Source organism: Budorcas taxicolor, chromosome 8, assembly GCF_023091745.1.
Source record: "Budorcas taxicolor isolate Tak-1 chromosome 8, Takin1.1, whole genome shotgun sequence".
NCBI classification, from domain to species: Eukaryota; Metazoa; Chordata; class Mammalia; order Artiodactyla; family Bovidae; genus Budorcas; species Budorcas taxicolor.
The window spans coordinates 87,078,642-87,089,424 of record NC_068917.1 but is presented as its reverse complement, the minus strand read 5'-3'; positions in this window follow the sequence as shown (position 1 = coordinate 87,089,424).

The following is a 10,783-nucleotide window of genomic DNA, read 5'->3' as shown; positions in this document are numbered from 1 at the left end:
GAAGCTCTAACATTGCCGAGTCCACAGCGGGGTCTTCCCAAGGCAGCTCCTGGTGACCAGTCCTGCAAAGCTGGAGGAAGGTGTGTGCGAGATTCTGGGTCTGTCTTGGACCTCAGTCCTGGTTTAATGGTGGATCACTAAGTTTATCCAACTACGTAGTGGTGACCAAGATAGACTTACAGATCCATCCTTTAGACGAGGGGTGCAGACCAAGGTAAATCCAGAGATCCGCCCGTAACATAGGGCTTCCCTCGTAGCTCAGCTGGTAAAGAATCCACCTGCAATGCAGGAGACCCCGGTTCGATTCCTGGGTCGGAAAGATCCCCTGGAGAAGGGATAAGCTACCTATTCCAGTATTCTTGGGCTTCCCAGGTGGCTCAGTTGGTATAGAATCTGTCTGCAGTGAGGAAGACCTGGGTTCAATCCCTGGGTTGGGAAGGGCATGGCAACATACTAAGTATTCTTCCATGGAGAATCCCCATGGACAGAGGAGTCTGATGCCTGCAGTCCATGGGATCACAAAGAGTTGGACACGACTGGAGTGATTAAACACACCCTCAAATAGGTAGTGGAGAACAAGATAGACAACATTAGGGTAGCAGTACAGACAATGATAGGCACAGGGATCTCCCATTAGACGAGGTAGTGGACACCATGGTCGATCCAGGGGTCCAGCTACAGACCTCGGAATCCTCCATTACTAAGTAGTGGAGACAAATACAGACACCAGACAAATACAGGGATCCACCATTAGATTAGGAATGCAGACTAAGACATATCCAGGAATGCCCCATTTGACTAGAAATGGGGACCCAGGTAGACACAGGGACCTCCATTAGACCCGGATAGATCTAGGACCCAACACTGAACTAAGCAATGGAGAGCAAAACAGACACAGGATCCACCATTAGACCAGGAGTGCAAACCAAGACAGACCCAGGGATCCACCATTAGACTAGGAGTAAATACCAAGATAAATCCAGAGAACCACCATAAGACAGTCAGTGACAGAACAGCTGATGCAAAGGCCTTACGATCTTAATTCTTTGGAAGCTCGAGGTACAACCAGAAGTTCAGTGTGGCCACCACTGGAAGTCTCTGAGATGGCCCAGGTGGACAGAACTGGCTCTGGAGTGCCTGGCAGGCAGCAGCAAAGAGGTTGGTGTCTTGTGGGACATTAGGGCAGGGTCCCAGCAGGCCAGCCCCTCCCCGCCTTTGCTTTCTTAGTCTGGTAGACATTCATGTTCAGTGTAATACATAAGGGCCCTCCTCTTTCCTGAGTCAGAGTTGTTTTCCCCATACTATCTAATTCCCATTTCAGACTTGTGGGTCACACATAATGACTTTCTTCATTTCCCTTGATATGAACCAAGCATGTATGTCCCGTCTGCCACACTGAGAATCCAAGGGCATCTGCAGGGCCCACTGTGATCTGCCCCCTCCAGACCACACTCAGGGACATGTGACAGTGGCTCAGTCATGTCTGACTCTTTGCAAGCCCAGGGACTACACAGGCCATGGTATTCTCCAGGCCAGAATACTGGAGTGCATAACCTTTCCCTTCTCCGGGGGACCTTCCCAACCCAGGGATCGACCCCAGGTCTCCCGCATTGCAGGCAGATTCTTTACCAGCTGAACCACAAGTCGTGTCTTCCTTTGAGCCCCACAGGGAAGCCCTCAGGGACCTGGGACCCCAGAATTCCCTACAGATGGCTCCATGTCCACCTCTGGGGTCTTGTGCCCTTCTTGTTGGCTCTGATCTTTTGTGTACAACACTGTACCCAGGACAGCTGTCTGAAGATGCATTAGCAGGGTTGGGAGGGGAGGTCTGGTGTGGCCCTTGAAATCACAGGATAGAGCTGGTAGGAGCTCCTGCGGGCTGCCTACACTACCACACGCTGGCCCAGGACCTGGTTATTTAGAATGTATATGCTTCCCGGGGCTGCTATAACAAGGTACCACTGACTGGGTACCTTAGGACTTCAGAAGTGTGTAATCTCAGGGTTCTGGAGGCTAGAAGTCTGAGGTGAAGGTGCTGGCAGGGCTCTGCTCCCTGTGAAGGCACTAGAAGTGGTCTTTTCCACGCCTCTCCCACACTTCTCCTCAGATAATTCCCTGGCTGTGGCAGCATCATTCCGGTTTTTACACAGCTGTTCTGTCCCTTTGTGCATGCCTGTCTCTGTGTCCAATTTTCCCCTTTTTCTAGGGGTGCCAGTTCTGTTGGAACAGGGCCACCCTGAGGACCTTGTTTTAACTTGATTGCTTCTATAAAGATCGTATTTCAAAATAAGGTCATGTTCTGAGGTACTCAGGGTTATAGTTCAGCCCATAACAGCCTGTAACATGTTGGGAATGAGACAATGTGTTTTCTTGGCCATCTGCAGCACACTTACATGTTCTGGGTATTCAAGCATGTGGTGCTGGCCTCCATTTGTCCTGTTAGGGAACTGGGAGTGGCCTGAGACTTCTGTACAAGAAACCGTACATCTTGTTATGCCTCAGAATGCCCACTTGTGTCAAAGACATCTTCAGGAGCAGTGGGAGACAGTGGGTTCTTGGCCAATATGAACTCAATCTAGACCCCATCCACCTTTTCTGGGGCTTCTTGGAATGGCATGCTCCTGGAACACCAGCAACACCTACCATGGGTAGGGAGGGAAACTGAGGCAAGTAGCTCACCACAGACTCAGACTGCTTGGGCCACCACCTCACCCCCCACCCCATTCATGTCAGGGATCATAGTTCTGACAGGCACCTGATGCCTGAGCCTTAAAAGTCTCATCTAAGGGATAGAAAAGATCTTGCCACCCTCCCAAGGGAAGGGAGACTGTGACATGATCAGGGATGGACCATCATCTGAAAGCTGGGCCAACCCTACCTCCCCGCGACCTCTCCAAGACCTGGCCCAGATGGGGAGCAATGCCTGTGCTATGCCAGGATGGTGTCCCCAGGCCCCAGGCCTTGGTCACCTCCTTAAGGGAGCCCTCCCTGATGCCCTTCCCAGACAAAGCTGTTCCGTGCTGCATGACCCCAAGTTCTAGGAAGCAGACAAGACATATGGCTCCCCTGCGGAAGGCAGCATGTGGGCAGCTGGCAAAGAGGCAAAAAAAAGCCAGCAGAGGCTCTTAAGAAGCTGACCCAAGCCTTGGCCTCTCTGCATTTGGGGATCTAGCCCCTACCCCATTACCTCTTCCCCATCTTCATTGGCATCTGGGACCACAGAGTATGCCCAGACAAACATTTGTTGAATAAATGAACTGGCAGGAAGGAACCAGGGAGACTGGTGAAAGGGGAGGGTTCTGGGAGCTCTGGGTCTCAATATTCTGCTCTGTGAAATGGTCTTACACACATGCTACCAGAGATTTTGAGGGGATGTGAAAATCTCGTCTGGGCATCTTCTCTTCCCTCAAGACTTAGCTGGAGTGTTGCCTGTCCCAGGGAGCCTACCTCAACCTGATTCTCCTGACACAGCATCCATAGACCATGGTACCCCAGGGGGTGGTCATTTTGTGTGTGTTTGTTTTCCACAAATTGTATAATAACTTTGGAAATGTAAAATGCTTTTTGTTTTTCTTTAAATATTCTTCATTTTTTCTCTCACTCAGTATAAAAATAAGATTTTTATCTTAAAAACTTCTCATAATGGACCAAGGCTAGAAAATTGCATCCCAAAATAAGAGTCAGGGAAGCAGGTTGGTCTCATGGGCTTAAGGGCTTCCAGGTGGCAACCTGCCTGCCAGTGCAGGAAATGTGAGCGCTGCGGCTTCTATCCCTGGGTCAAGATCCCCTGAAGTAGGAATTGGCAATCCACTCCAGTATTCTTGCCTGGAAAATCCCACGCACAGAGGAGCCTGGCGGGCTACAGTCCATGGGGCTGCAGAGAGTTGGACCTGAATGAGCAAAGTAACTAAGCACTTATGGGCTTTGCCTCTTTTTTTAAAAAATTACATTTTTAAATTAAGAGCAATTATTTTAAAAAGTAATCTAAACTTGTAGCTCCAATGAGCTGGGTATCTGGGGAGAGAAGAATTCTCCCCCGAAATATTTTCTGCCAGGCTGTTTGGCATCCTCCACACACACCAGTCCTCTGGCTGCTCCAAAGGCAGGCCAGAGCTGGTCCTCTTCTGTAGGGAACGCCTGCCCGGAGCCCACTCCCCGCCAGGGTCCAGGCTCTGACTGCTGGGTTGCCTTCCCTAGCCCTAAGTCTGCACAAGCGAGGCATTCCTCGACTTTCAGGAGGGAGAAAGGTGAGTTACCCCCGGTGACATCTGAGCCACCACCCACAGGTTCACAGTGATGGCTTAGAGACATGTAGCAAGGCAGCTGGGAGGAAGCAGGCCTATGGGCTGTGTGCTTTCCCAGGGAGGGCAAAAGCAGATGACGGAGTCACGGAACAGAGAGGACCAGCCCCTCCTGAATGCCAGGCCCACTTGGGAGCCAGGACACAGGGTGCCCAGGAGGGACAAAGCCTGATGGGCTGCTTCCGGGGCTCCTCCTTCACCTCTGGGTGGCCAGATTGTGGCTCATTTTCTCCTGCCTCTTGACGCTTCTATGCATTGTCTGAATTTTTTGCAATAGGCATGAATCTATTCTCTCTTCAGAAAACAGGAAACTATTAATAAAGATTTTAAAGGTGGAATACATGTAAATGATTACACACATTCACTGGACAGTTCTGAATTCTACCTGTCAGTGGCCCCTCATTTACAGATGGGGAGGCGGAGACTCAGGGAGGTAGAATGATCCCACCTGTGGCCATTTGCCCGCTCGAATGATGCCTCATGACTGTGGTCTGAGGGCTCACTCATAGGGCTTGGGTGTGCTCTGCCAGGGGGAAGAGGTATGTTTTCACAGACAGAAGTTTTTCCTAGGTAAGCCTGGGGTAAAATGTGCATTGGAGAGTCCAGGGTAATCCAGAGGGTTGGTGATTTTGAGCCCCAGTTAAGCTTCTTTGAGGCCATATACCTGCACAACCAGCATGGCGGGAGCCCGAGTCCCCAGTTACAGGAGAGGTATGGGAGCCTGCCTCCCGTGCTCCCTGCCTGCTTCCCCCTGCCTAACACAGACCTGTGACCTCTTGGCCCTCATCAGCCCCTCACAGGGCATTTTAACTACTTCTGCACCCTGCTGGTCGACTTTGGGTAAGCTCTGCCCTGTCTCTGGGCTCCTGTCTCCTCCCCACCTCTCCCAAGCCACATCTACCAAGGCTGTGGCTCAGGGGCACTGAGGCCCAGGCTTGTGGCCTGGCACACTGCTTGTGGGAAGGCACTTCCTGGGCCTCCTAGGGAGTGGTCTTTCACAAGGTCTGGAAGGCTGGCCAAGGCCATCCAAATGAACAGATTGGAGAGACCTGCATGGAACAGGTGCTTGGAGGGCTCCCATTTCACAGATGTGGAATCTGAGGCCTGGGGGAAAGACCTGTCCATAGCAACAGCGCTTACCCCCAAGGCCCAGCCTCTGGGGCCTGACTTTCTGGCTCTCTCTGCCTCTCAGTTTCCCTGAGATGGGCATGTTAACACTCCTCATGCCAGGGCCAAAGGAAGGACAAGATGTACATTGCAAGTCCAAGTATGCCCAGGATCCGAGCCCCATAGTCAGGGCCAGAAGGAAGGTTGGGACAGCAGAGAGCAGGAAGGGGCTGTTCTGAGCCCTGCAGCCTGCGTACCTACTCACCTCCTCACTCCCTGTGCTGACAGCTGCTTTTCTATCATTCAGTCTGATGATTACTGATTTTCCAGTAATCAGCATGAGCGCTTTGCTGTCCCCATTTTACAAGTGAGAAACTGAGGCTCAGGCCTGTGAGTCATACATTTGCTAAATAGCTGCATTAGTCATCTTCAAGGAATAGAAACCCAATATCAACCCAGAAGAGATAGCTGTTGGCAGTTTCAAAGTTTTTAGGGAAGCCCTTGAGGCTAAGGATCCCAGAGCAGGGGAGCCACTCTTTCAGCATCCCAACACCTCATCCCAGAGGTGGGCTGGACCATGTGTTCATCCCTGGACAAAGAGCTGTGTCAGGTAGAGTCACTCGATGGACCAGGGTTCTGTGAACCTGCATAACCACAGATATTGTTTATAACAGATACTGTTTATTACAGCAGCAGTCATTTCTGCTCATAAATCTGCAGTCCAGGCAGGGCTCAGCACCTTGGCTGTGCTCCACGGTGAGACTCCTCTAGACAGGGCTCATCCCAGGGCATCATCACCTCTCCACAGGGCTGCTTGAGCTTCCTTATGACATGGTGCTGTCTTCTAGGAGCAAGCATTCCTGAAGACAGGGAGTAGAAACTGCCTGTTTATCCAGGTCTTAGCCTGGAATGTCACTTCCATTGTATTCTGTTTATCAAGCTGCCATGGAACTCAGATCTCACCTTCAGCAAATCTGAGGGCCCCCATGGGAGCACAAGCACTAGGCCAGACTTCTCCTGAGTATCTGATGGGCACCTGCACACTAGCAGGCCACTCCATGTTAGAGAGCTAGGATCAAATTCAGACCCTAAGTGTAGGTGTAGTCTGAGTTCTGATAAAACACGCACAAGCAGATGCAAACACAGGAGGGCTGGAGGGCATGGCGTTAAGTGCTGATAGGAAATATGAGTAATGTCTATGTTTTTGATGTTTGTCTACATTTTCTGAACTGTTCAGGGGAATGTACACTTTATTCGTCTGGCCTTGGGCTGTAAAGATGCTATCTGAGGGCAGGTGGGCAGAGACCATAACCAGAGACACGGTCATCTCTTACATACCCACTTGTGGAGTCCCAGTGATGGTGCCCTCGAGTTTTCCTTCCCGTCGAGGCCCAGCTCAGCCCAGGTGGGTCCAAGCTCATGTGAATCATACATATTGCTGTACACATTTCTCCCCTGTCCCCCCATGGTCCCAGTTCTCCTGGAAACCGCCTTGTTTTCAGCTCCTCTGAGAGGCTCAAGGAGGGCCAGGGGAGGCTGAGGCCAGCCCGTTTGGTGAAGGCCAAGATCCTTGAGGGTAGTGCATGGGCTAAATGTCTTTGTATCTCAGTGCTCACTGGGGCCCCTGTGCAGAGACAATGTGTGGAAAGAAGACAGTGATCCTCGGTGGGGAACATGCTCCTTCAGCCTTCAGAGGACTGGGGGGTGCACAGGTCCTGCCTTGCCTTGCTGATGGCCACCACCTCTCAAAACCAGACTCACAGTGTGATTAGTTAAAAGGTCCCTGCCCAGCTCTTCTTGACTCCCTCTTTTCAATCTAATCGTTAAATACCTGCTCCTACCTGACTCTGTGCCCCATGCTGCCAGCCTCTGTGATCTCTTGGGTTCCCAGGGCCCGGGAGTAAAGCCTGCTCACTCATTCCTTCCTGTAGAAACCATGGTAAAGGTTCTCGCCACAGGTCCCCCTCCCCCTCTGCTTCCTAAGCAACAGTGGTGCTTCCTTGTATAGCCCTGCATGGTGCAGTGTGCTGCCAGCTCCCAGCCCCCAGCCCCAGGGGCAGGTTAGCTCCGAGGCGATGGTTCTGCACTATGAGAAAGCTGGGGCTGTCCTGGTGAGCAGAAACTGTCACAGAATATCAGCATCAGACAAGGTCACTCTGTGAGACAGGCAACACCATATATCACCAGGATAGAGACATAACTAACCGTCCCCATCCTGGTGATATAAGTGACTGCTGCTTTGTTACCAGTCACAGCCTTTGCTTCCCTTCATTCCTCACACTTTCCAATAAAATTTACTGATACTCAAGCATAGAACAAGTCCCACTTCCTAACAGCATCCAATCCAGCTCTGCTTCCTTGAACCCTCATCAAAATTGCCTCACATGAGCCCAAACCCTATTCAGGCCCTCCCTAACATCATTGTACTGAGATGGCTCACACGTTCCCATTGTGAGCACTTTATCTCATCTCACTGCGGAAGATCTAAAAACCCCAACGTTGTCCTGGGGTCTCTGCTGGGAGGAATGGGTGACTGGCACACAGGCTTCCCCTGCAGCCAGGCTTCAGTTGCTCCAGACCTCAGTTGCTTGCTAATAGCCTCTGTGTATCAGTGTCCTGGGGCCACTACAAGGAAGTACCACACATCAGGAAGCTTAAAACGACAGATGAATCCTTGGTGTGCCTTAGCTTGTAGGTGCACCGCTGCAGTCTGCCTCCACCAGCACGTCTCTCTGTGTGTTCTCTCCCTCTTTTCATAATGACACCAGTGATTGGATGGACCTCATCTTAACTAGTTACATCAGCAAAGACCTTACTTCCAAATAATGTCACATTCTGACATTCCAAGTGGACATGAATTTTAGTGGACGTGAATTTTAACCCATCATCATCTGCCTTCTAACCCCCTCAAAAGTCACTTTGGTCCCCCATGTACAAAATACATGCACCCCATCCCAACATCTCCCAAAGTCTTAAATCAGTCCTAGAGGGAGAAAAAGGAAGGCGCAAAGGAGCCACTGGTGCAAGTCAGAAGCCCAGCAGTGCCAGTTCCAGTAGATTTCACGGCCTGTAAATAACCCTTTGTGTCTTGATGCTCTGGGTGCATGATGGTGGCCCTGCTTTCTGTGGCTTTGGCAGTAGCTGTAGCCCCACCTTCTCGTTTCTCTGCCTCTGCCTCATGGCTCTGCCTCCAAGCCATTCTTCACTTCATTCCATCCCTGGGCCTCTCAGTCTAGACTGGCAGATGTAACTGATGTAATAGTCTCAAAAACCTTGCCGGTCTTCTGTATAATTCACAGGGAGCCACACCATCAGATAAGAGGCTCCACAGATCTTTCCTGAGTAACCCCATCTCTGTTCCTTCATTCCCCTGAGATGGTGGAGTAGGCCTGCAAGTCATGTGCCTAATCTCTTCAGAAGTAGGCTCTCCCACACCTTTGGTGCTGTCTTTAGACCACACTTTCTGAACAGTAAATTTCCTAAATTTAACAAACTGAAGTGAAGTGAATTGAAAGTCACTCAGTTGTGTCTGACTTTCTGCAACCCCATGGGCTGTAGCCCGTGAGGCTCCTCTGTCCATGGGATTCTCCAGGCAAGAATACTGGAGTGGGTAGCCATTTCCTTCCCCAGGGGATCTTCTCGACCTAGGGATCAAACTGGGTCTCTCATATTGCAGGCAGATTCTTTACTGTCTGAGGACTTCCCAAATCATCAAGCGCTGATTCCTTTTGGTTTATCAGTTCCTTCCCCAATTTCTTTCTTTCGTCTCAGACTTTACTATAAACAGCAAGGAGAGACCAGGCCATCTCATCCACATTTTAGTTTGAAATTTCCTCAGCTAAATAGTCAAGTTCATTCCTTACAATTTCTACTTTCCACTCAACATTAGAACATAATTCAGCCAAGTTTCTGCTACTTCATGGCTTTTCCAATAACCAGTTCTTCACTTCCATCTGAGATCTCACTGGAAGACCCTCTCATGTTCATACTTGTATCAAAAATGTGTTCATGATCATGTATGTATTCTTGGAGACAATAGAAACTTTCTGTACATTCTCCTCACTTCTTTCTTTTCTTTTCCTTTTTGGAGGTTTTTCTTTTTTTTTTAAATTGAAGTAAGAATTTACAATGTCATACACCAGTACAGAAAAGTGGTCCAGTTAAACATACATATATATTTTTTTCAGATCATTTCCCCTTATAGGTTATTGCAAAATATTGAGTATAGCTCTCTGTTCTATACAGTAGGCCCTCATCAGTTATCTGTTTTATATATAGTGTGTATATGTTAATCCCAAACTCCTAATGTATTCCTCTCTCCCACTCTCTCCTTTGGTAACCATAAATTTGTTTTCTATGTCTGTGCATTTACTTCTGTTTTGTATATGGGTTCATTTGTGTGGTTTTTGTTTGTTTTTTGATTCCACATATAAGCAACATCATGATGTTTGTCTTTTTCTGTCTGGCTTATTTCACTTAGTGTGAGATATCTCTGGGTCTATCCATGTTGCTGCTATCATGCCTACTTTATCCATTTAGATTGCTTCCATGTCTTTGCTATTGTAAACAGTGCTGTGATAAACATTGAGGTGTGTGTCTCTTTTTGAATTATGGTTTTCTTCAGGTATATGCCCCAAAGTCCTCACTTCTTTCTGACCTCAGTCTCACCAGAATCACCTTTGTTGTCCATATCTCTACCAACAATGTCTTCAAGGAAATGTAGGCATTTTCTATCATGTGCCTCAAAACTCTTCCAGCATCTACACATTACCCAGTTCCGCAGCATTTTTAGATATCTGTTATAGCAGCATCCCCCTTCCTGGTACAAAATCTGTATTAGTTTGCTAGAGCTGTTGTACAAATTTAGTGGCTTAACACCACAGAAATTTATCCTTTCGAAGTTCTGGAGGCCAGTAGTCTGAAATCAAGATATTGTCAGGGCTGTGTACACTCTGGACCCGTCTATGCCACACACACCAGAGTGACACCAGAGTGAGCTTCTGGTCACTCCGGGTGAACTTTGCTGTTCCTTGGCTCATAGTCATGACATGCCAGTCTCTGCCTCCGTCCTCACAAGGCCTTCCTTGTGAATCCTGTCCTCTTCTTATAAGGACACCAATCATTGGGTTTAGGGTCCACTCGATCCTCATTTTAACTAACTTCATCTGTGAAAAATATACTTGCAGGTAAAATCACATTCTGAGGTTTCAGGTGAACATGGATTTGGGATGGGGACACTATTCAACTCAGGAAGCCAACTTGTGTTGGCTTTCTTCCCTTTTCTGCCTCATTCTCCATTCCGCTACTATTCTTCCTGGGTTGCCTCCCAAATAAACTCCTTGCATTCGATCTGTGTAGCAGGATCTGCTACTGAG